Raw genomic sequence first — 27286 nt, 5'->3', positions numbered from 1 at the left:
TATCACTTCATTGTCGCATTAGCATCCCAAATTCCCATGTTCGACCTCGGATCATTCTGAGAAACTTGCGGTGAAATTATACTTGGCTTCATTGCGAGAAAACTTGTGACACGTATAAACTATATGAACGCATTAATTGGCATTCTACAGTAAATTTGTAGCATCACATATATCATTGGGTAGCGTGATAAAGACATCTCATATCATTTTGGTGGTGGCATTCCACACCATAACAGTGGTCAACCAACTAAATCAGGGAGAAGGGCACCAGAATGGAGTAGTGGTGGTGCCGCTGCAAGGGTGAGCCCTTGAAACCAAGGATCTTAAGGGGAAAGCGTCAGTGGACCCTGATGATGGACCTATAAAGCCGGTAGTGGAGGAATTCTTCGTGAGGAAGAAAGAAAAAGAAAAGAAGTATAGGGAGGAGAAAGAGAAAGAAAAAGAAAAGAAGTCTAAAGAGAAAAATAACATGGATGTAGAGGAGATAGAAGAAAAGAAAAAGAGGAAAGAAGAAAATAGGTTGAAGAGAGAAGAAAGACATAGACACAAGGCCGAACGTCCAAACATTGAGGAGCAGTCTACCACCACAAGGGTGGAAGAACCGTTGGTGATGAAGTCTACTGAGCCAACAACGCAAGCTGAAGTTGAGCTCCCAAGAGAAAGGTTGGTCGTATCTGAGGTCTAACAAAGGGATGAAGAAGATGAGGATGATGGTCATGCACTTCTCGTTCGAAGGACACGAAGAAGAGAAGTAGAAGAAGGGGCTGTTAAGCCCACATTGGATGAATAAGTGGTTTATTCTGAGGTAACCATAACTAGGTCTTCTGTGGACTTAGCTAATGTGCAATTAGCTGAGCGCATCAAGTGGGAAAGAGAGCAAAAGGAGAAGGAGAAGAAGAGAAAGGCAGAGTTGATAGAAAGAACCCGCCTAATCATTGCCTCTGGAGACTTAGTAAGGAAGCTACATCACGAAGAGGTTTGCTACGCCAATGCGACGGTAGAAGAAAAATTACGAAAGAAGAAGAAGAATGATGGCTCACATTGCGGTAGTGACCAAGGAATTTTTTTGAGAGATGGAAGAGGAGGAAGAAAGGGAGAGAAAAAGGAAAGAAGAGAAATAGGAGTGAAGAAAGGAGAAAATTCTGCGCTGAAAGGAGGAGAAGAGAATTGAGAAAGAATAATGGGAGAAAGAGAAGAAAGAAGAAGAGAGGAAGATGAGGTAATGATCCCAGCTTACAACGGCACAAGGCAAATGTAAGGAGAAGGTAATTGAGTCTTCACCCACCAAAGGGGCACTAAGGTAGGAAAGAAAGAGAATGGCGACTTGCTGATGGAGATGGGATTCTTCCCTGCGCCCGCACCTCTGTCTGATTTTGTAAGAAGAATCATCGCAGAGTTAAGATGGGAGACATTCTATCAATGCCCGTCCATAGTTATACATAGTGTGGTGCGTGCCTTCTATCATGGTAGCCTGTACGATCATGAAATTGCGGTAATAATTGAGTGTCATGTTATTCGTTCAGTACCTGTGACATCAATGAGTTTAGCAGTTAAGAGATGATCTTGATGCAATGGGTAATAGGCTGATCGAGGTGCCTAGTGAAGAGCACCTTATGGATGCATTAAGGGTTTTAGAAAAGCCCAGTGATCAGTGGAAGATTTTTGTAACTGGCATCTGAACCTTGGCATCGATCGGCTACTTCCTGAGGCTAGATTGTTGGTATACTTGGTCAAGAAGCATTTGATCACAACCATGCATGACAAAATCATCTCAAGGGCATGCATGATGACTTCCTATAGCATCACAAGATTCTCATGGATGTTGGGTGCATCATCGCAAAGTGAATGAGGGGATTTTTTGGCAAGCCTCGTGGTCAGCTCTTCTTCCCGTGGATTGTCACTAGCCTTTACCTTTATGCAGGCATTGCATTGAGGATGAACCTATGGTAGAAATGCATGGGGTGATCACAAACAATATATTGTAGATCTTATTGAGAAAATCCCCGCACTGCCCTGAACCTGCCACAGGCCCCAAACACCCCCTTCTTATTTACCTTAATCCACACAGCCTCTAAGAGCCAAATTGTCGAGAACCTCTGCCAGGGACAAAGAAATTGTCACAGAGAACCCTTGGTGCAAGGACCCTATAGAGCGCATCCACTCTCCTTCACCATTGCAAATCCTACCCCTGCCAGCCTCGTAAAATTCTCATCTTCTTTGCCTTAAGCCTCTAATAATCTTCTTCTCCCAGTCGATCAACATAATAACTCTCCCATTAGCTTACCACACCACTCTCCTTCCTAATTTCCATATAAAACCCCTTCCCCACAATCCAAGAGAAATATCCTCTGCCTCTTCCCTCATCTCACTTTCATGACCCACTCGGTGTGGGCACTGGTCCATCCTACCAGTCCTAACCTGTAGCTGGCGAGAACTTGGACAGTTTGCTTCACCCACCCCATCCACCAGTAACATCTGTTCCTACCTTTAGCCTCAATGAACTCTAGGTCTTCATTTCCTAAGAGTTTCAGGCTTAGCTAGAATCCATCCGCCAATCCCTCATCTACGTGCAATAAGACATAGACACCATCCTTCAGTCCCTCGTCAATGTGCAACGCAACATCCCCATCCTCCATCAATTTTAATGCATGCAGGCATAACGGAACCATGAGTACTTTAATTTCCTATCTGCTTACCTTCGCCTCTAGAACCACACAATTATGATCCTCCGCCGCAGCAGTTAAATTTAGGGGTGTTGTTTTGGATTTAAATGTTCTCTATATGTTGTTTCTTTTAATTTTAAATTTTTACTTTAGCGCATTATTTCTTATATCAAATGAATTCTTTGTTTATTTATGTTCATTATTTCTGCCTTTATCTAGTCTTGCCTTGTTATTTTTCATGACTTATCTTTTTGCAATTCATCTTTATTCTATGTTTTTTTGAGCATTGATAAATTAGCAACTGTGATGATCTTTATGTACTTCTCTAGTTTACTCACTAAGAGTCATATACTTCTCTCAGCCTTAGTAGCTTATTCATCGTTTGACAATCTTAAATTTTATGGATGCAAGCCTCTGCTCAATCCTCTTTTCTAAAATTTTCGAATAATTTTGTTTTCATCTTTTTAAGCAATGAGAACCTTGCTACTCTAAAAAAATTTTAGGTGAGAGAGGTTTGAGCAGATTTGTTTAACTTACACATTACAATTACGCACATTTTATTAAAAAAAAATAAAAAGAAAAAATCTTGAATAATGAACTTCACTATCAGTGCAAGGGAGAAACCCAACCTGCTAAGAGTTTATGTTGTGAATGGAACTTGCTCATAGTTGGATACTTTGCATGATATCCGTGAAGGTAAGCCAAAACAAAGGTAGGTTGCCAAGATCAGTGCAATGCAAGTAGCATTTAATAAAAACAACTCCACTGACTGGCAAAAAGTTAAACTTAGCTAAGATAAGAGTTGAGTTGAACTTGGCACACAACGGTAGAGGTAAGCCAAAATGAAGGTCATAACCAAATCAACGCTTTCCCTATAATTTGAATAAAAAAATTGTCAAGACTAGTTTTCATTTCAAAACAAACGGATAGAAGAAAAGATAAAAGAAAAAGGATGCTAGAAGGCTTGAAATGAGTAAAAGGTTTTTGAGCAAGGGTTTACCGGATTCAAATGAAGAAAATATTTCCTTAAAGAAGTGATCAGGTTCAAAGCAAATATGTGGCTTTAAAAGGAGTGCAGATGAAAAGCATTCACAGAAGCTAGTTAGTGCAACTTTGAGGTGTAGAGTAAGTTTGAATTTCTTTAGTATAAGGTATGCTTGAGGACAAACATTATTCTAAATTTGGGGTGCGATAACTTGTAGAACTACAAGTTATTATAGCCTTTTACTTACGATAATAAGGGTAGATAAGCAAAATATGCGTTGATTATACTAGGAATTCATGTCAAATAATGTACTTGTGCTAAAGTGCACTAAAATTCCCTACTGACTACATATCATGAGTTAATTTACGTCAAATTGTATATTTTACAATTGATTGCAGGAGCCATTCACATGCGTCAATCTTCTACCCAATGAATAAATAGTTGATTGCATGCCTCGGGATCCTCGACCCAGTTTCAGTAGATTTTCTACCACAATTTTAGAATGTTGACCATGATAGCAATGTTGACTTTATCACCTATCGCGTCAGAAATGATGATCGATCAAAGTGGAAATCTCAAAGTTTTTCAATGCATGGCTCTATAAATAGAGCCTTGATGCCTATGAAGAAGAGTTGGAGTTTTTGAGATTTTTACCTAAGAACACCCTTAAACTCAATAATTCTACCACAAGCAAAGAGAGAACATAGAGTATTTATGAGAACTCCCAACTCCAAACTTTACCCTGATTCATCATCGGAACTTCACCGAAGCAAGAGTCTGAGAGGGTGTTCTCCACTTCACATCACCATCTTATCACCAAGCAACCTTGAAATATTGCTTCCAACTTCATTTCCATTATTTCTTATTGTATTCTTGTTGTATTTCAGTTTGACCTTAATAGATTATTCATTTTGTAAACAACTACGCAATTACTATCTATATATCATCATGTCTACTTTCATCGTCTCTTCTATCTTTAGATTTCCTTTTTCATTTATAGTGAGTAACTAATCTCCACGGGGTATGGAGGAAGGTTAACGCTATGAACTAAGTTTAACCTTTAAGGGTTAATTTTGTTTGCTTAGTGTATGACTATTTAAATTCTTGCCTATGACACTCATTAAGTTAAGTAGCTATAACCAGCTGCCTGAGAGGTAAGTAGTTGTGGATCTCATTAAGCAAACTTCTAGAGATAGAAATAACCTTACGCTCAATGCATCCTTACCCATGCATCACAGAAATATGACAAGTGTGGCTGGCCACCGAGAGGTGTGCGATGAACGGATGTTGCAAGCTAAGATTATCCTTTAGGGATATGGCATTGATTTCCCCCAAACCCTGCTTTCTCCATACAGTTTACACACGTTAAAGCTGCTGTCTATCTAAGTCTTCTCAAAACTAAACGCGAAGTGTTCTTTACCTGTTTATATAATTTTATCGCATAGTTTCTTTAATCACATGATTTTTTTCTCCATTATAATTATTTTAGTTTTTGCCGCATTCACGTACTTTCCAAACATTCGTAGTACAAATCCCTGAGTTTGACCTCAGCTTACACCGAGAAACTTGTAGTTTGTTTATACTTGACAAACTATAAGAAAACTTGTGACATGTGCATGATCAACTACAATTAGGTGTATATTAAGTTTAGCGCATAGTCATTATTAGCATAGTTCATGCTAGCCATCGCAACACTACGCCATCTGCAACTCTTCCATTCAGGGTGAACATTGATCCTGACGTGGATTTTCAGGAATCCTTGTCAGTTTAAAAATTAGAGTCGATGTATCTCGTAAGGATCAAATTCTTAGATTTGTACACCAGCTTGTAGTCCATCGTTCTTCTAAGATACTTGAAGATGTTCTTAACTGCAGTCCAGTGGTCTAACCTTGGATTGGACTAGTACCTACTAACTATTCCCACTGCATAACAAATGTCTAGCCTAGTGTATAGCATTACATACATTAAGCTGCCCACAGTTGAGGCATAGAGAATACGTTTCATTTCCTTTTCTTGAGGTGTCTTAGGACACTGTTCCTTAGACAAGTGAACCCCGTGCCTGAAAGGTAATAAACCCTTCTTAGAGTGATGCATTGACTATCAAGTCAACATTTTAACGATATAAGTTGCTTGAGACAGAGCCAACACTATGTTCTTGCGATCCCTAATAATATGGATCCCAAGTACATACTACGCCTCTCCTAAATCTTTCATTTAGAATTGGGCTACCAACCATTTCTTAATATCAGTAAGGTACCCTATATCATTCCCAATTAGTAGGATATCATCTACATAAACTACTAAGAAAGCTACTTTACTGTTGATTATTTTCTTGTAGACACAAAGTTCATCAACAAAACCAAAAGATTTTGATCACAATATCAAATCTAATGTTCCAAGATCTGGATGCCTGCTTCAACCCATAAATAGATCATTTCAGCTTGCAAACTTTTTGCTCCTAACCTTTGGCTACGAACCCCTTGGGTGAGACATAGAGATGTTCTCTTAAAGACTTCTATTCATATAGGCAACCTTGACATCCATTTGCCATATCTCATAGTCATAAATGTGGCTATGGATAAGAGAATTCTTATAGACTTAAGCATAGCAACAAGGGAAAAATTTTTCCTTATAGTCAATCCATTTCCTCTAGGTATAACCTTTTGCTACAAGTGTAGCTTTGATGATCTGTACTTTCCTAACAACATCTCTCTTTCTTTTATAGATCCATTTGTTGGGTTGTATGTCCTAAAACTCGCAGTCTATAAAGTTAAACATTTTCTATTATCAGTAAAGATGTTATTCAACATTTATTCAATAAAGATGTTATTGAATTTATAAATTGCACTTACAAAGACTAAATCCAGTAAACTAAAGATCATGGCTATTATATGAATACTTGAACTTTATGTGAAGACATAAAAATGGATCAAGTTCGAGTAAATAGCTAAAATGGTCTATAGTATACGAATAAGGTTGGGTTCCTTATTCTGGTAACACTATCGGATGTGGCCCACTCTGTAGTGTTGGGAATGGCGTCATAAATATTCTTGTCTCGTAGTTTGTAAACTCTGTAAACATATTGTTATTAATAAAATAAATGTTATTTTATAAGCATTTACTCAATCCAATAAACTAAGATCCGGGGTTATTTTATGTAACTTAAGCATGTATGTGGAGACATACAAGTGGATCGTGCATTAAGTAATAACCTAAATGGTCTGTAATATATGGATAAAGGAGGGATACCTTATCCTGGTGACACTACGGACACGGCCCGCTTTGTGCATGTTACAAGTGTTGTAAAGTGCTACAAATGGTCTGATCCTGATCATTCACGTGGAGACATGCGAGCGGAGGTATCCTATATAAAGAGTCTGTATAAGACTGGACCACGAAATGATTAGTCTCTTTATATAACGCCGTTAATAATAGAGACTTACATTTCACTAGGATGACCATAGGTGACTTGACCTGAATCTTGAGTGAGTTGGTAACTCCTGTCTATGAGGGCGGTTATTTGATTTGTATGGGTGAGAGTGGCTAGATTACCAACTCAACAAGCTCACTATTTTGAGGATTCGTCTGATTGGGGAGCTAGGAACTCAGCTACATAAGACGGAATCACTCCTTCCCTAAAGTAGGGGTAAGTAGATAAATTGCTCCCTTAAGAGTTGATTCCGGGTCTTGAACATAGTGGCCACACCCTCTCTTGCGAAGAGAGGACTCAGTCATATTGGGACTATGACTTATTGTTCATTAGAGGAATCAGTGGTACTTAAAGAGTTAGATATAACTATAGGGGAAAAATGGTAAATTGGCCTAGTTGTACTTACGAGCGATTTGTGAAGAGTCATCACACTGTTGATTGGTTATATGACACATAAATATATCTATAGTTCAAAGAGTGCAACTATCAGTCTTTAGTGGAGTGCCCGGCAGTTAATGGATGGTGGATATTGTGATTAAAGAGTTTACTTAGTTATTCACGTACCGTTGGAGCTTCAAGCTATAGGTCCATAAGATCCCCTTGGTAGTTCAATGGGTTCAAGTTGAGAATAAGATTTTGGGTTAGTTTGAAGTGTTCAAAGTAACAAGAGGGAATTTGATTATATATGATATAATTAAATTAATTAAATTATAAGTGATATAATTGATTTGAGGTATTTGATACATTATTTGATTGGAGAAATTAATATAAATATAATTTATATTAAATACCATAAAATAGAAAAAGAACTATGGTTTATATGTTGCATATGATGCAATATTAAAACTATAGGTTATAAATATAATACGATAAGTTAGTTATTGTATTTATTTATAATTTATTAATCATATGATAATTAATGATTATTTTTCTTTATAACCAACTTGAATGAGAGGTTATTTACGGTTTTATGGTAACTGTGAGATAAAAAGAAAAATTATTTTTCCAATTCATTCGGTTGAATCGTTCTCATAAAAACACTATCGAGTATAAGATGTTTTGCTAAACAATAGTCTAACAGAGGATAAACGATCGAGTATCGAGTTTATTATACGATACTTACTCGTTGCTACTTGATCGAGTATCAGGTCTATATGATAGGCTTTTTCTTCTACACAATCATTTGATTGCATAATCGATCGTTTACCTCATCCTTCCCTTTATCCAAAGTCACATTGAGCCCACAACTCCTGGATTCTCACACTAAGAATACTAAGGTAGCCTCGTGGTGGTGTCATATTCTCTTTGAGAATCGAGGATTGAGTTATACTTGATTGTGATCGAGGTCTCTTCAGTTCGTGCTGTTTATTGTGTTGATTGTTACATTCGAGTTCTTGTCTGGACGCATTGATGATAAATTGAGGGAATACAAGAAGAAAGAGTTCTTCAAAGGTATTATACTCAATCTCTTTGTATTTACTTTGAAAAAGCATGCTGTAATTTAGTCTTTATGCATAATCGTTTCTGTTAGACTATAAATGTATATATTCTTTCTCAATAGAGTTTGGAATGATCCGCTTCCGCTCACTGGTTCTCTAATTTAATATTCCGTCAATTGTATCGAAGCCAAATTGTTTTGATATATTCCATTGTTGTATTGAATTTCATTTACGGTCTTGGTGGGTTTTACGTATTCTACAATGTGTTTAAGAGTTAAATGTGTTTATGGATGAGTATGATGGATGTTTACGAGGTGATTGCCTCTGTTTAAAGCTTTCTTTACATTTACAAGTGTTAATTTGTAAGGGCCTCTACATTTTTTGGCATAATTAACAAGCTATCGAGTATGTATTCAAGTTTTTATTTTGTTTGATTTATTCGTGATGAAACTTCAAAGACGCATGGAGATGTTGTTTTCTTTGAGGAAGAAGACCAAAAGTTGGTTGCATCGTGTAGCCTAAGCTAAACGATAGTTTATATTTGGCTATTCGATCGTGTAGAAAAGTTCTACTTGATCGTGTAGTATTTGCTAAACGATCGCATATATAATGCTACACGATCGAGTAAAGAGTTTACTCGATTGTGTTGCATTGGCTACTCGATCGCTTAAATGCTGGAGGTAAATAATTGCATAGAGTATATGATACTTGACGCATGGCATGTGCACTAAATGATCGTGTAGACCAGTATGCTCATCGCATAGTCACTTGCTACTCGATCACTCGTTATAAGATACTCGATGCTTGCTCCCGATCGTTTAGATGATCATGCTTCATCACATAGTCGTTGTCTACTCGATCACTTGGCATGCGCTGCTCGATGTGTGCTGCACGATCGCGTGGCCTTCATGATTAATCGAATAGTCAAAGGCACTCAATCCACGCTGCACGATCGTTTATACTCGATAGGCATTACTCGACGATCACAAGAAGCTACATGATCAAGTGAAGAGGCTTTGCCTCGGTGGTTCAAGACCCAATTCGCCTATTTGAACCGGTTGACTCGATGCCTTATGTAATAGATAACTTTATTTTTCTGGTTTTGAGGTTGATTATCCCATTCCATCATCTTTATTTAATGTACATGAGATGTATGTTTGTTTATATGCCATAATGTATGACATATAGTTTTAAAAACCACCATAGGTTATGCATTTATTCATGCATCATCTTTATATTATAAGTGTTATAATATAGTAGATTGCATGATTAACTTCTTTAAAGCATGCTCATGCATCATATAATATAAGAGTTATAATATATGCATGCATTAAGCATATCCATGCATCATCTTTATATTATAAGTGTTATAGTATAAGGGTGTGTGAGAGCGGGTATGCTTTGTTCATTACTTGAGTTATATAAAGTAGTAATGAATGAACATTGCATGAAGCATGACATTTAGGTTTATTTATAAGAGTTATAAATGCCTTGTGGATGTCTAGCTTAGCAATGTGGATGATTTTGTTATTTCATTTTTTATAAGAGTTATAATTAATGAAATTAGAATTAAAATCAATAACCAAGAGTTGCATGCAAACTTAGGCTTTAATCATATGTTAAAAGATTTTTAAAATTTGATTGAGATAGACCTAAGATCATGGTTCTAATGAGATTATAAACCTAAGTTTAATCTTTTGAATCGGTTTAGGATTAAATTGATTTGAATAAAAGATTAAATTTGTAATAAATCTATCTATAAGGGACCTTTTGTCTAAGGCGAGTTCTGGCTAGGCTGGGGTATTTAAGCTGATGGAAACGAAACACCCCTACCTGGCAACCTACCTGGAAAGGTGAATTAGATAGATTTTCTACAAGCATGCAACAGTTGATTAATGTTCGTTAAAATGTTCAATGAATGTTGATCAAAAGTTGTTTAACTTTTCAATGTAAGTTTTACTTTTGGGTAAACTTAAACAGACACTTAGTAAAAATAATTAGCCGTGTTTTTCTAAGTGAATTAAACTCTAGGTTGTTTAAATACTCAGTGGGAGGAAAAGATATATATGATATGACAATTACACTCATCCGTGAGATTCATGCTTGGCCTCGTGGCCTCCTGCGAGCGTCTCCCTTCGGATGGTGTTTGCATGGGTCAATATTAAGGTGAATGGAGAGAGTATTTATAGTAAGTGGAAGAAGAATGTGTGTCAACATGTCCTACAGTCTCTTTCATTGGTTTGCACCATTAGACCTTCATGCACGGCCTCGAGGATCTTTGGGAGTGACCCCCATTGGATGGTTTGTGTGGTTGGTCAATATCAAGGCGAACTCCAAAAATGGATAGGGTCGCTTTAGTTTTTGCTCCAAAAATATTTGTTCCCTTCAGTTGGCTACTTGGGGGGGGAACTCTAGGATCTAAAATGAAGGATCACACTTATGAAAAATTTTTAAGCAAGTTAATGATTTCTTGACCAAATCAAAGATGGCTAATCGTTATAGGAATAAGAGTTATTTTGGTGTAATGATTAGTTGAAAGTGTCTCAATTCAGAGGAGGGATAAATTGACTACTCCTCGATGACTTTTATCCTAAACCACTGAAGCGTCATTCCAAAACTAGATGTATTACGAGGTTCATTTAGATTTTGCTAAACCTGATTGGATTTTTTTTAAAAGAGTAATGCAAAAATATAACGTAGATCAATATGTTTGTTTTTTTTCAGTACCATGTCAATGTTTGATTTTCCGTTAGTTGCCTTTTATACTTTGACCGATTACATGTGTTGGAAAGAGTCTATTAAAACATATTTCATGGTAAACGACCTTGATTTTTTCATGTTTGAGGACCGTCCTCAAGTCCCAAACCCTGATGCACCGCAAAATGGTCGTAATGCATATGAGGTGTGGATGAAGGCTAATTCGAAAGCCCGACTTCACATTTTGGCAAGCATACCCAATGCATTAGCTAAAAGGGTTGAAAACATGGTCATTGCACGTGAGATCATGGACTTGTTGCAAAACTTGTTTGAACGTAAGTTCTCACTTTTTAAGCAAAATAGGATTGAGACAATGAAACCAGTGGTGTCAGTTCCCAAGACAATCTTTAGTCCTTCTTGAATGTCCAGGGACTCACAAAGAAAGCAATTGTTGCAGACTCTGATGAAGTTCATCGATGAGAATTGTTCTCTGAAATGAAACTTGGAGTTTATATAGGTTCTGATACTGATCCCATTACCCTCCAGGAAAGGAAGAAATTTGAAGATGATAACTGTGATTTATTTGTCTTGGAGACTTGCTTTGTAGAAAATGATGATTCTGCTTGGATACTTGATTCAAGTGCTACTAACCACTTGTGTTCTTCTAATCAAGGATTTAGTTTCTGGAAATAGTTGGAAGCTAGAAAGTTGACTCTAAAAGTTGGTACTGGTGAGGCCGTTTCAGCTGTTGCTGTAGGCAGGCGTAAGTTATTTTTGGACAAGAAACGGTATCTGTTACTGGATAATGTTTATGTAGTTCCTCATATCAAGAGGAACTTAATTTTAGTTTCTTGTCTGATTGAATAAACGTATACCATCTCCTTTTCTGAGTATAAAGTGTTTATTTTTAAGAATGGTATGAAGATTCGTTTTGGTTCAATGAAAAATAACTTGTATGTACTAAGGTCGTTAGTCATAAAGGCCTCTCTTAATACTAAAATGTTCAAAACTGCAACAATTGTAAAAAGACCAAGAGTTTCTCATAAAGAAAATGCCCATCTTTTGCATCTAAGGTTAGGTCACAACAAAATCAATAGGATTGAGAAGTTGGTGAAATGTGGACTTCTAAATGGTTTAGAAGAAAACTCTTGTCCAGTATGTGAATCTTGCGCTGAAGGCAAAATGACCAAACGACTATTTACTAGAAAAGGTTATAGAGACAAGGAAACATTAGAGCTTATACATTCAGACCTTTGTGGTCCAATGAGTGTAAGAGCACAAGGTGGGTATGAATATTTCATCTCTTTCATAGATGATTATTCTAGATATAGGTATCTATATACCTAATGCAACATAAGTCTGATGCTCTTGAAAAGTTCAAGGAGTATAAGACTGAAGTTGAAAATTTGTTAGATAAAAAGATAAAAACACTATGATCAGATCGTGGTGGAGAGTATATGGACTTAGAATTCCAGAACTATATGATAGAACATGGAATAATGTCTCAACTTTTAGCCCTAGGTATACCTCAGTAGAATGGTGTATCAGAAAGAAGAAATAAAACCCTATTGGGCATCAATCTATAATGAGTTATTCTCATCTTCCAGACTCGTTTTGGGGATATGCATTAGAGACTGTAGTTTACATTTTGAACAATGTTCCTTTAAAGAGTGTTTCTGAAATACCTTTTGAGTTATGGAGAAGTCGTAAAGGTAGTTTATGCCACTTTAGAATTTAGGGATGTCCAGCCCACGTGCTTGTGAATAACCCTAAAACTTTGGAACCTCGTTCGAAAGTATGCCTACTTGTAGGTTACCTTAAAGAAACGAGGGGTGGATACTTCTATGATCCAAGTGAAAATAAAATGTTTGTATCGACAAATGCTACCTTCTTGGAAGAAGACCACATAAGGGATCATAAGCCACGAAGTAAGCTTGTTTTAAATGAGATTTCTAATGAGACTACTGAGACTTCAACAAGAGTTGTTGAATAGGTTGATAGATCAACAAGAGTTATTGATGTCAGTACATCTAGTCAACCATCTCAAAAGTTGAGATTTCCTCGACGTATTGGGAGTGTTGTGAACCCACCTGTACATTACATGGGTTTAATAGAAGCCCAAAACATCATATCTGATGATGGAGTTAAGAGTCTATTGTCTTATAAGCAAGCAATGGAAGATGTTGACAAAGATAAATGGATTAAAGCCATGAATCAAAAAATGGAGTCTATGTACTTTAATTCTGTCTGGGAGCTTGTAGATCCACCTGATGAGGTAAAACCTATAGGTTGTAAATGGATCTACAAGAGGAAAAGAGGTGTAGATGGAAAGGTACAGACCTTTAAGGCAGGCTTGTGGCAAAGGGTCATACCTAGGTTAAGGGAGTGAACTATGAAGAAAATTTCTCACCTGTTGTCATGTTAAAGTCTATCAGGATTCTCCTGTCTATAGCCACGTTTTAAGACTATGAGATATGGAAAATGGATGTCAAGACTACCTTTTTGAATGGTAATCTTGAGGAGACCATCTACATGATTCAACTAGAAGGATTCATTGAACAAGATCAAAAGCAAAAAGTTTGCAACTTCATTGGTCCATTTATGGACTGAAACAAGTATCTTGATCTTGGAATATGCGATTTGGTAGTGTGATCAAATCTTATGGCTTTGATTAGAATGTTGATGAGCCTTGTGTTTACAAGAAAATCACCAACAACTCAGTAGCTTTCCTTGTGCTGTATGTGGATGATATCCTACTCATTGGGAATGATGTAGGTTCCTGACTGACGTTAAGAAATGGCTAGCTGCCCAATTCCAAATGAAAGATTTGGAAAAGGCGCAATTTGTATTAGGGATCCAGATCATAAGGGATTGTAAGAACAAAAAGTTGACTTTGTCTTAAGCATCGTACATTGACAAGATGTTGATCAAGTACTCGATGCAGAGTTCCAAGAAAGGTTTGTTACCTTTTAGGCATGAAATTATTTTGTCTAAGGAATAGTGTTTTAAGACACCTCAAGAGGTTGAGGAAATGAGATAGGTTTCCTACACATGGGCTATTAGTAGCCTTATGTATGCAATGTTACGTACTAAACCTGACATTTGCTATGTAGTAGGGATTGTCAGTCAATATCAGTCCAATCTAGGATTAGATCACTGGACGACGGTCAAAACAATCCTCAAGTATCTTTGGAGAATGAGGAACTATATGCTCGTGTATGGAGATAAGGATTTGATCCTTATAGGATACACAAACTCTGACTTTCAGATTGATAGAGATTCTCGAAAATCGATAGTAGTGTTAGTGTTCACTCTAAATGGAAGAGCTATAGTATGGCAAAGCATCAAGCAAGGATGCATCACTAACTCCACTATGGAAATCGAATATGTAGCTGCTTGTGAAGCTGCTAAAGAGGATGTTTGGCTTAGGAAGTTCCTTACTGATTTGGAAGTTGTTCCAGATATATCTTTGTTGATCACAGTTTATTGTGATAACATTGAGGTTGTAACAAATTCTAAGAAACCTCGGAGTCACCGAAGAAGCAAGCACATAGAATGGAAGTATCATTTGATCCGGGAGATTATGCATCGCGGTGATGTGATTCTCATGAGGATCGCGTTGGAGCACATCGTTGCTAATCCGTTTACAAAGGCTCTCACAGCTAAAGTGTTCGAGGGTCATCTAGAGATTCTGTGTCTACGGGATATTCAGCACCTTGTCTAGGGCAAGTGGGAGATGTTACTGGGGTATAATATATGCCCTAGTTTATTGTATTTTGTACTATTTTTTTTATAGTGCATTAGTCTCTCAAGGCTTTAGAACAAATGGGAGATTGTTGGGAATGGTATCCTAAATCTCCTGGTAGTCTCGTAGTTTCTAAACTCTGTAAACATATTGTTATTAATAAAATAAATGTTATTTTATAAAAATTTACTCAATCCAATAAACTAAGATCCAATGTTATATTATGTAACTTAAGCATGTATGTGGAGACATACAAGTGGATCGTGCTTTAAATAATAACTAAATGGTCTATAGTATATGGATAAAGGAGGGATACCTTATCCTGGTGACACTTCGGACACAGCTCGCTTTGTAGATGTTATAAGTGTTGTAAAAAGCTACAAATGGTCTGATCCTGATCATTCACGTGGAGACATGCGAGCGGGGTTATCCTATACAAAGAGTCTGTATAAGAACGGACCATGAAATGATTAGTCTCTTTATATAACGCCATTGATAATAGAGACTTACATTTCACTAGGATGACCATAGGTGACATGACCTGAACACTGAGTGAGTTGGGAACTCTTGTCTATGAGGGCGGTCCTTTGATTTATATGAGTGAGAGTGACTAGATTGCCAACTCAACAAGCCTACCATTTTGGAGATTCGTCTAATTGGGGAGCTGAGAACTCAGCTACACAAGACGGAATTCACTCCTTCCCTGGAGAAGGGGTAAGTAGATAAATTGCTCCCTTAAGAGCTGATTCCGAGTCTTGAACATAGTGGCCACACCTTCTCTTGGGAAGAGAGGACTCAGTCATATTGGGACTATGACTTATTGTTCATTAGAGGAATTAGTGGTACTTAAGGAGTTAGATGTAACTATAGGGGCAAAATGGTATTTAGCTTTACTTACGAGCGATTTGTGAAGGGTCATCACACTGTTGATTGGTTACATGGACACAGAAATATATCTGTAGTGCGAAGAGTGCAACTATCGGTCTTTAGTGGAGTGCCTGACAGTTAAAGGATGGTGGATACCGTGATTAAAGAATTTAGTTAGTTATTCACGTACCGTTGGAGCTTCAAGCTACAGGTCCATAAGGTCCCCTTGGTAGCTCAGTGGGTTCAAGTTGAGAATAAGATTTTGGGTTAGTTTGAAGTGTTCAAATTAACCAGAGGGAATTTGATTATATACGATATAATTAAATTAATTCAATTATATGTGATATAATTGATTTGATGTATTTGATACATTATTTGATTGGAGGAATTAATATAAATATTATTTATATTAAATACCATAAAATAGAAAAAGAACTATGGTTTACATGTGGCATATGATGCGATATTAAAACTATAGGTTATAAATATAATATGATAAGTTAGTTATTGTATTTATTTATAATTTATTAATTATATGATAATTAATAATTATTTTTCTCTACAACCGACGTGAGTGGGAGGTTATTTGCGGTTTTATGGTAACTGTGAGATAAAAAGAAAAATTATTTTTCAATTCATTCGATCGAATCGTTCTCACAAAAACTATCGAGTAAAAGATGTTTTACTAAACGATAGCTTAGCAGAGCATAAACGATCAAGTATCGAGTTTACTATACGATAGTTAATCATTGCTATACGATCGAGTATCAAGTCTGTACAATAGGCTTCTTCTTCTACACGATCATTTGATCGCATACTCGATCATTTACCTCCTATTCCCTCTATCCAAAGTCATATAGAGCCCACAACTTCTAGATTTTCACACCGAGAATACCAAGGTAGTCTCGTGGTTGAGGATCGAGTTGTACTCAATTGTGATCGTGGTTTTTTTAGTTCGTGTTGTTTGATGTGTTGATCATTACATTCAAGTTCTTATCTGGACGCATTGGTGATCAATCGAGGGAATACGAGAAGAAAGAGTTCTTCAATGGTATTATACTCGATCCTTTTGTATTTACTTTAAAGAAGCATGTTGTAATTTAGTCTTTATGCATAATCGTTTTGGTTAGACTGTACTGAGAGGGATCCTGAGGATATGAAAATATGGTTAAGAAAGGCTTAAAAGAATTGAAAGTTATTACCTATACAAACAAGGTACACCTTTCTTTTCGGTGGGTCAATCATAGGAACTCCAAAGTTAAGTGTGCTTAGCTTTGACCAATTATGATGACATAATCAAGTCGCCGGGGATATAGGGGAAATGTTCAAATTGTAAATTAGGATTTGAATTTGAATTGTTCAATTTCAAATTAGGGTTTGTATAATTATAATTAGATGTGTGATTAATTTAATATCTGATACTAAATTATTATTTATTTAATTAATTAAAATCAAATTAATTTTCTTTCTCATTCAATTTCAGAAATTGGATTTTTTATTTTTTAAATTTAGTTAATTTTGAAATAATCAAATTTAGAAATGGAAAATGGAAATTGAGGTTGATAATGAGCTTTCCTAATACTTTTGGCATTTTGATGTGTTTGACCTCAATTCCAACACCTAGCCCATTTCATGCTCCAAATTGAAGTGTCCAAATATGAGAATTTTAGTGCTTGCATGAAGGTTATTGATAAATACCTAGAATTTCTCAGATTGGAGGAGGATGGTTGCTGAAAAATAGTTTTCTATACTAAAGTACCTCTTCACTTGAAACCCGCTCCATTCTCTTCTCAAATTCACTTCAATTTTGAGTTCCACCACTCAAATTCAAGACTGAGAATAGTGGAGAAGATCTCTTGGTGGTTCACTGAAGGTTTGGAGCTGAGAAATTGTGAGGAGCAGTTTGGATTGGAGGGTTCTACAAAGGTATGATTTTTGAAACCCTCTTCTATAAAATATGGTTTTGCATGCTTTTAGAACTCAAATTAAATGTAATTATAGTGCTTATTGATTCTGATTGCTTCTGTTGCATGTTTGTACATTCTATCACCATTTACACCCTATGGGTTTAACCCCTTCAGGTAGATTTACATGTTCTCATACTGAATTAAAGTACATGGACTTCATTTCAAGGTCCATGGCTTTGACCCATGGGTTCTTGTCTATGTCATTCATTACCTGTTTATAAGACAATGAGTCCTCAACACCATCATCTGGTATGAAAACTTGAGTTTCAGTTAAAGCCATGTAATGGTCAGGTGTTGATATAACCCTCCCACGCGTCGAGGCACTCTCAATGATTGAGAAGGACAAGACTGGCATGAAGTGCTTGCTTCTTCACTAACTCTTAATAAAGTACCAACTGTATCAACAACCCTTGTTGATTCTTTAGTAGCTTCATTTAATACTAATTTGTTTCGTGGTTTATGATCTCTCACGTGGTCTTCCTCCAAGAATATAGTGTTTATCGATACAAATACCTTGTTTACTTGAGGGTCATATAATAGAAAACCTCTCGTTTTCTTAGGGTAACTAAAAAATTGGCATAACCTTGAACGAGGTTCCTACTTCTTAGGATTTGTCACTAGCACATGTGGAGGACAACCCCAGATTCTGAAGTAACATAAACTAGGTTTACGTCCCTTCCATAACTTGAAATATGTTTCAAAAACACTCTTCAAGGGAACATTATTCAAGATATGAGCTGCAACCTCTACAACATACCCCCAAAACAAGCTAGACAATTGAGCATAGTTCATCATAGAACGAACCATGTCTAACAAGGTTCTATTTCTTCTTTCTGATACCCCATTTTGCTGTGGTGTACCATATGCTGAAAGTTGAGATTGGATTCCATATTCTATTATATAGCCTTAGAATGCTAAATCCATGTACTATCCACCCCGATCTGATCGAAGTGTTTTAATCGTATTATCTAATAAGTTTTCAACTTCAACCTTATACTCCTAGAAATTTTCAAGGGCTTCAGACTTACATTCCATTAGGTATAAGTAACCATGCCTTGGATAATCATCTATGAGAGAGATAAAGTATTCGTATCCTCCTCGAGTTTTTACATTTATTGGACCACAAAGGTTTGAATGTATGAGGTATGAGAGAGTTGAAGTATTCATATCCTCATCGAGCTTTTCCACTTAAAGGACTTTTAGTTATTTTTCCTTCAAGACAAGATTTACATGGAGATAATGAATCATCTTCTAACTCGCTTACAAGTCCATTCTTTACCAATCTCTCGATCCTATCGAGATTTATGTGACCTAATCTCAAAATCAAAAGATACGTATTATTGTTACTTGGAGAAGTTCTTTGCCTTTTAGTTTGAGTATTTTAAGTTTTAAACATCTCATGATTTAAAAAGGCCTTTGATTCAATTGGTCTTAACGCATATAAGTTATTTTCTAGTTTAGCTAAACAAATAGTCACACAATTTTCATAATGAATGCTTCATTTAATGAAAACTATGGAATATGATTGTTCAATTAAACAAGAAATAGATACAAGACTCCTCATAATTTTAGAAACTATATACAAAATATAAGTATCTATTCCTAAAAAACAACTTACAACTTCTACTGCATGAGCTGAAATGACATCTTATGTTCCAACCTTGACCGTCATTTTACCTTAAGCTGCTAGAAGGAACTAATTCCTTGTAAAGAAGAATAAACGTGATTATTGACTCTTGAATCAAGTATCCGGGCATTATGCTCATTTTCCATTAAACAAGTTTCTAGAACAAGTAAATCATATTTATCTTCCTTCTCTCTTCTCGATGAAGTACTTAGGGCAATTACGTTTCCAAAGACTAGCTACATTGCAGTGGAAGTACTTGCCCTTGTTGGCCACCTAGCCTTGGCCTTGTCTTTCCCAAATGCGGAGTTTTCCCCTTCCCCTCTTTCTTTTTCCGGATCTTCTTAGAACTAGAAGATGAAGAAATAGACTTAATTCCAGAGGATGAAATCTTGTAGAACTTCTTGTACCGGATAACATTTGCCTCTCCTTCTATTGGTCCCTTACATTTCATAAGAGACTGATAAGTTTTTAACTCATTTTGGAGGGTAGTTATGGTGTATTTTACTTTATTCATAACTCCATTGCTATGGAAATGGAGGAAAATCTTCAAAAGAGATTCCAAAATAAAGGAAACCTGATTCTGCTCGTCAATGACCACGTCGTTCATCTCAACGACATCTAAGTGGACCATCAGATTGAAACCATGTTCTCTAACTGTTTGGCCTTCCTTCATGCGCGCGTTATAAATGTACTTGAGAGGCTCATGCCGGATCTAAGAGAATGGTTGTTCATGAAGGAACTCTTAACGAAGAGCATCCATGAGCACGTTCGGATCTTTCCGATTTCATTGTGACCGAAATACAACATACACATTCTAACAGATAGTTATGCAATTTAACACTAATTAACGACATGCTTTGATAAATAAAAACAAGGGATTGAGTTCACCTACTAGGAAGACTCTCTTCAATCTCGAACTCAACGAAATGGGAGAACCTTTATGTTCTCTATCACCCAGCAAACCAGTGAGCTATGGCAGCACAATCTTCTACACAAACGGCTGCAACACGAAAAAGCACGAGTAAGTAGAAGCGAGGACGACACCAACAGTTGAAGCCCTTGGTATTCTCGAAGTGAGAATCCAAATTATGGTCTTTGGTGAATTAGAGGTCAGAGGAACAAGCTGATCATGTAGAAGATAAGCAAGTGGGATAGAATGCTATCGTATAGCGGAGTGCTTATCATTTAGACAAAGCTACACAATCGTGTAGGATTTACTAAGCAATTGTCTAGTAATAGGTAAACGATTGTTTAGAAAACGCGGCACACTAAGCGATCATTTAGAGAAAAGCGTGCGATCGTTTAGACGATGAGACTCTAGCATATAAGCTATCAGCTAAGCGACCGATAATTTTTCACACCGATTGCAAATATTTTCGAACTTTTGCAAAATGAAACAAATTGTCATTTTATTCTTCAGTTACAATAACTAAATGAGATTCTCCCACTTACGCACGACCGAGGAGAAGAATTCAGCCAATTATCTCATAATTAACTAATTTAATAATAAATGAATATAATCATATTATATTCTTACCCTATAGTTTGATATCACATATCTGCTATAGTAATTTCTCCTCCACTTGATATAAATCATATTTATATCTAATTTCCTCCAAAAATAATGTATCTCATATATTTAGCCAATTATATCATATATAATCGAACTTCTTCTTGTCAATTTGAACATTTCAAACTGACCCAAACACTGATTCTTGACTTTATCCAAGCTACCTAGGGGACCTTATAGACCTGTAACTTGAAACTCCAACGATACGTGAATAGCTGACTAAACTCTTTAGCCACGAGATCTACAATCCGTTAACTGCCAGACATTCCACTAAAGACCAATAGCTGAACTCTTCTTACCACAAATATATTTTTGTGTCCATCGGATATAACCAATCATCAGTATGATGACCCTTCACAGATGCTCATAAGTACAGCTGGGCCAATTTACCATTTTGCCTTTATAGATACATCTCACTCCTTAAGTACCACTGATTCCTCTAATGAACAATACAACATAGTCTAACCATGTGTGAACACCTCTTGGGTCAAGAGAAGGTGTGTGGCGCCATATCGTTCAAGCCTTGGAATCAGCCCTTAAGGGAGCTATCTATTTACTTGCCCCTGCTTCGAGGAAGGAATGAATTCCATCTTGTATAGCTCAATTCCCAGCTTCCAAATCAGACGAATCCCCATAATGGTAGGTTTGAGTCGGCAACCTAGCCACTCGCACCCATACAAACAATGGCAGGAGTTCCCAACTCATACAGGATTAAGGTCATGTTACCTATGGTCATCCTAGTGAAGTGAAGTCTCTGTCATGAACGGTGTTATATAATGACACGTTAAAAATTTGTCATCAGGTCTTATACAAACTCTTTGTATAAAACGATCTGCTCGCATGTCCCCTACACAAATGATCAGGATCAAACCATCTGTGAAAAGTCACAACACTTATGACCATTCCACAAAACAGGCCACATCCGTAGCGTTACCAGGATAAGGTTTTCCTCCTTTATCTATATACTACAAACCATTTTGGTTATCACTTAAGACATGATCCACTTGTATGTCACCACATACATGCTTAAGTTACATGCAGATAACCAGGAATTTTTTGTTTATTGGTTTTTTGGTAAAGCAAATAAAATATACAACTGAGCAAAAACAAAATGTGAAGTAAAATATCATATATTATATAAACAAGCGTTCGTACAAACTGTTTACAAACTACAGGACACGAGAATTTAGTGCATCAACCCAAACAGTTCAAACATCTCCTAGAGAGACTCCATGATCTGACGTGTAGTGATCATGATCTCGTGTTTCTTGGTAAGAACGTCAGATAGACATGCCAAGATATAAACTTGAACTTTGTCACTGGCCTTCATCCAGCGGACATAAGCATCAAATGAATAACACGTTGCATAATTTTCTCTGGTTAGTTTTTCGTTCTTAAGCAAATAAATTATTGTTGAAGACATGTTGAAATGAATAACAAACAGTTGACCACATTAGTTATATTTATCTTAACTTGTTACACAAAAAAACAAGTATCCAATAAATTTAGAAAAAATAGACAATCACAGAACCCTAATTAAACTATTGATTTAGTTTTTGCAACGATACTTCAAAGGTTTAGAGCAACAACCACCAAAGGGTGATAAGCTAACTTCCCCTGAATTGAGACAATCTCAGCTAATTACTGATACTAGAATAACTTTTAGTCCTGTAGTTTTTTGCTACCTTTTTTTGGTCAAGGATTCATTAACTAGCTTAGTTCATCTAAGTGTGACCTTCCAATTTTCGGATCCTAGAGGTACGCTTCAACAGGCTACTATAAGGAAAAACAACTGTGTAAGGTCAACCTATGTAACCCTATCCACTATTGACGTTGTTCCAAATCCTATGATCAGGCCCTCCGAAGGGATGGTCCTTTAGGATGGCACGCAAACGGACTATAGGAATCTCATAGTGCTCTCTAATGAGGGAGACCGTAGGATACGCTAACACGCGTCCTTCTCCCACTTACTATGAATAATTTCCCTATTCATCTTGGTATGAACCCATGCAAACACATTTCGAAGGGAGGTCAAACCCAGAGCGATACGAAACCGAACATGGATCTCATGGTGTGAACTCTTAGGGCCGTGAGAGCTAAAAATTGATATATCCTATATACCATTTTTCTCTCACTAAAGTATTATACTATTTTAGGGTTTTATTATACTTAATTAAATTCTGACTAATGACAAGGTCTTTACTCTAATGTTCTATGTGAATTAAACCATTTAATTAACATAGTGACATTGCATGCTAACAGGATTAAGGTTAACTCAACTCAAGTTCCGAGTCAGTTTCCAGGCAGAAGGTGTTTTGTAAATTGTCACCATAAGAACCCCTAACCTAAACAGAATTTCACTGGTAGAGTTCCCTTATAACCTATAGTCCTATTCGTCCTATTAGTTATATTTTAAAACTATTAAAACAAGTAGGATGCAATTCTAATCTTATCATAATTATGTGATCTAAGGTCTAGATTAATTTTAACCATTTTAAAATTAACTCCAATTCCCTAAGATCCTAAATTTGCATGCAATTCTTATTATAGATTGATCATTACTAAATATTAATTTTATAACTATTACAAAATTAATTATTAGCCATATAAAAATGCTTTCTATTATTTACTTGAGTTACAATCAAATTCTAATTAACAAGAAAATCATATTACATGCATTTCCTGACTTTAATATAACAATTATACTAAACTATGGATGTGTCATGCTCAATGCAAATTGATTTTCAACTTAATTAATATAACACTTATATTAAACCACTCATGAAAATCTACTAAGCATATACAAGACATTAATAAATATAACTCTTTATATTTATCTAAGTAATGTCTTGCATCATGTTTTTCCAATTTCATATATTTAACATATCATAATACATTAAATAACTCATGAAATCAATTCCACATCATGCATTAAAACCATACATTATAACACTTATAACATATTAAAGAAATGTATGATCATGCTTAACCTATAGTGAAACTTATGTAAATGACATCCATAAAGTATTTAAATAGCAAATGAACCACTAATTTTGGTCTCTAGAATAAAATAAAACAATAAATTACAACAATTATGCTAATTTTATCCTAAAATAAGCTTCTGCTACTCCAAAACCAGAGTAGACCAACTCTAACTGACCTGGACGCCTTAAAACGACCCCAAAACCACGAATTGAGCCAACTTAGTGATAAACCAAACCAATCCACCTTGAACTGGTTGAACCGGATCGAAACCACCCTAGACCACTACTAAACCACGTGCAACGCAACCTTAGCATTGCATTTTCGTAGCGTTGCAACGTCGTGATCAGTGTTGCAATACTACAAATCCAGGTTGCATTTCTAGGAAGAAACTACAATTGTTCTTCATTTTGGTAAAAAAAAAATGGTCTCAGCCTTCATCGAAACAACCCCTAATTCTAGTCGCAAACTTATAAAATACAAAAAATTTCATGATAAATTCCCAAAAATGCAGGGGCCTTTACATTTTTTTTATGAAATCAAAACATGAAATCTATGACCATAAAATTACCGTAAACATTCATTCACAAAAAAATAACATTCACAATGCAATTTAATCCCACTAAAACCCAGTGCAAATTTCAAAAATCTAAATTAGTATAACGAGATGGCTCTGATACCAATTGTAGGGATGGAAACCCTAATTGCAGCAAAAAACACAGAATCAAACTCATTTTTAATTTGGGTTTTTTAAAATACCCATACACTGAGCAATTTCAGAAAAATACAGAAACCAATCAACAATTTCCTACTGTAAAATATAACCTAGGTTAAGCATACAATTAAAGAATATAGAGAGGATGGTAAGCCTTACTTATGTTGACGACTCAGATAAAATGGCCAAAGTAATACCACCACGAAGGTTAACTCCCTATCCTTTGAGAAGCTTGATGTGAGGTTTGTGGGAACCAAATATCAAAATTGGGAAAAAAGTTGGTGAATTTTTTAGAGTGGCAAAAGGGAATACATAACTTTTCTATGTTATTAGAATAAAATCTCGGTACAACCAACCCCCATGCAAAACAATTTGTAGGAGTTTTATTTGAGAAGAAGAGAGATGGTGAAATGTGGGATTCATCCCACGTTCTTATTAACTCCCTACGTGGGAGTTAACTGTTAAGTTAAATAAATAAATCAATCAATCAATAAATTTAATAATTAATTAAAATAATAATTAAAATAAATTTTAATTTAATTAATGATTTCATTTAAATCATATCTAAATGAAACATTTTTCACATAACCTCTAGTTTTAATTAAATTGAATTAATAGTTAATTAATTCTCCAAAAATTATAAAAATTAAATATCAAATATTTAATATAGTCTATACTCGAATCCAATTCAAATTAAAATTAATATTTGAATTCCTTCAAATATTTAATTCTTCCATAAATTAAATTTGAATTATATCCAAACTTAAATTTATATTATAAAGTTTTAAATAGAATATAATTTTTATATTATAATGTATCATTATACATTATATCATTTTCCTAAGTGAATTGAACCTTTCAAATTCAATTCAAGACATAGTTACCTCAATTTCCTTTATGAGCAAGGAAGGGGACCTCATGGACCTACAGATGAGAAACTCCAATGATATGAGATTAATTGGGTGAACTCATTAACCAAATTAATAAATATTTGTTAATTGTGGGTCCACTCCACTAAGGACCCACAACTACACTCTTCTCATTGCAGATATATTTCTGTGCCTATGGATATAGACCAATAACAATAAGTTAGTCATTCACAAGTGTTCGTAAAACTAGTTGGGTCAAACTAATGTTTTACCCCTAGGTTACCCCTGTATCCTCAAGTACCAGTGCTCCTCTAATAAACAACCTGTTTATCGTCCAACCATTAAGCAGAAAATCCACTTGGGCCAGTTATATGGTAGTGCCCTTTGTATTATTATGTTTCGAGCTCCCTACTCGGTCTTGTCCCCAAAATGGTAGGCTTATTGAGTAAGCGAACTAGCAATTCTCACCCATACAAATCAAAGGACAATCCCTTGTGAACATGAGTTCATAATACACTCAGGATTAAGATTAAGTTGCTTAGGTTATCCTACTGAAATAGATACCTAACTAGTCAACGATGTTACATTTAGTGGTTACTATTTCGCGGTCTGATCTTATGTGAACTCATTGCATAAAATAACCCCACTTGCATGTCACCTACACGAACGCATTGGATCATTGCGTTTTTATCAAATATAAAGTGGGTCGTATCTATAGTGTCACCAGTATAAGGTACCCTTATCCCTATACTGTAGACCTTTTAGGTTGTATCTTGAACATTGATTCCTGTATGTCTCCATATACAGTTCAAGACTCATAAGATAATCTAGGATGTTAGTGTATTGGATTTATGATTATTAAGAGAAATTAAATATAACATAATCAATAACACTTATTGAAATAATATCAGTAACACTTTATTGATGACAATCAATTATTTACATTTACTATACCAAGTTTTAGGGCATAAAAACCAACAAAACCAACATCAACAACTCTTGTTGATGTACTAGCCTCTTCAACAACTCTTGTTTGAATGTTAGTAGTTTCATTGGAAAGTTCATTGAACACAAACTTACTGTGGGGCTTATGCTCCTTAATGTGGTCCTCTTCCAAAAATTTATCGTTTTTCAACACAAATACTTTTTTTTGATTTAGGATCAAAGAAGTAACAACCTTCATTTCCTTGGAATAGCCTACAACTAGGCCCAAATTTTAACAAGGTTCCAATTTCTTAGAATTTGCCTCAAGTACTTATTCTAGGGAGCCCACAATTCTAAAGTGTTGTAAACTACCTTTACTACCTCTCCATAATTCTAAAGGTGTTTTAAAAACACTATTGGATGGAATATTGTTCAAAATATAAGTTGCAGTCACTATTGTGTAACCCCAAAACGAATCAAGTAATTGAGCATAACTCATCATAGACCGAACCATGTTCAAGGTTCCATTTCTCCTTTTTGATACATCATTTTGTTGAGGTGTATCAGGTGTAAAAAGTTGAGATGCGATTCCATGTTCTATCATATAGTCCTCATACCTTAGATCTATGTACTCTCCACCTAATATGATCAAAGTTTTTTAATGGTTTTAGCTAATGCATTCTCAACCGTAGCCTTATACTCTTCGAACTTTTCAAGAGCTACGGACTTATGTTGCATTAGGTAAACATGCCCATATCTCTAATAATCATATATAAAAGAGATGAAATATTCTAACCCTCCTCTTT

The sequence above is a fragment of the Benincasa hispida genome, chromosome 2, assembly GCF_027475165.1.
Source record: "Benincasa hispida cultivar pf3 chromosome 2, pf3_genome.v1.1, whole genome shotgun sequence".
NCBI classification, from domain to species: Eukaryota; Viridiplantae; Streptophyta; class Magnoliopsida; order Cucurbitales; family Cucurbitaceae; genus Benincasa; species Benincasa hispida.
The sequence above is the reverse complement of the archived record's forward strand: the minus strand, read 5'-3'. Positions refer to the sequence as shown.